Here is a 1,050-nt window from a genome sequence, read left to right as displayed (position 1 = left end):
CCCCCCCCCCCCCCCCCCCCCCCCCCCCCCCCCCCCCCCGGCCAGCCTCCCTTGTGCGCAACACCCCCGTCTGCCCCTCAGGCTTTCAAGAGTTCACTTCCCTGCACTGACACATGGTTTCCTGACTAATCATAAGCCCCATATTTCAAAACATTATTACCCAGCTATTTCTATTTTTAAATCACGAGAGCCAAGCCAAACCAAACCACCGCAAAGAAACTCCCAAGGATATGTTTACGGCAAATATCTACAAAGGTTCAAAATGTCGGCAGCAGAGTGCGCACAGGACTGGCTCTGACTGAGAGCCTTCGGTATTAAAAAAGGAAAGAAGAAAATCCCAAGCATGTCTTAACACCAGTTTGCAAGAAAATCCCACACCAAAGGTGCATTTCTCCTCTAACTTTTGACTTGACCAGGCCGGCCCAGAAGCGAGCTACTGACTCTCTTCTTGATGGATCTGGACAAAGGTCTGATTTTAAACAAAGACCCTCCCTGCTCCCATGCCCACCCACCACCTAAAGGACCAGGAATGTGAAATGCCTTAGAAATGATGATCATTCACCTTGAGGGCAGGAGGAGACCGGGCTCCTAGGAGAGGATGCAGCGGAGCTCGGCAGAGCCAAGGGGGAAGGCTCAGGGCTCCCGGAGAAGCACTTTCCCCCAGATGCTCAGTAGTGACACTTCCCACTTGCAAGGCGCCAGAGCCCTCCCCTGCTCGCACCGTTGAGCCAGATTCTCCCCCGCCCAGAACCAGCCACAAGGAGCAAGAGAAAGGCCTGGGCCCGGGGCCATGGGCATGAGGAAGGTGGCCACATGGGTAAGAGTGCATCCGAGGAAACGTGCAGGGCCCCGGTCAGCCCTGGTGCGGACTGGACCCGGGGACTGGGTCTCCAGTCCAGGGGCACAAAGGACTCTGTGGGCTGGGGCTGGGGGAGCCCGGCCACCCCCGGGCTGGGGCTGGGGAAGCCTGGCCACCCCCCGGGCTGGGGCTGGGGAAGCCTGGCCACCCCCGGGCTGGGGTCGGACCCTCCACTCAGCCACCAGCGGGCA

The sequence above is a fragment of the Mustela nigripes genome, chromosome 11 (assembly GCF_022355385.1).
Source record: "Mustela nigripes isolate SB6536 chromosome 11, MUSNIG.SB6536, whole genome shotgun sequence".
NCBI lineage: Eukaryota > Metazoa > Chordata > Mammalia > Carnivora > Mustelidae > Mustela > Mustela nigripes.
The sequence above is the reverse complement of the archived record's forward strand: the minus strand, read 5'-3'. Positions refer to the sequence as shown.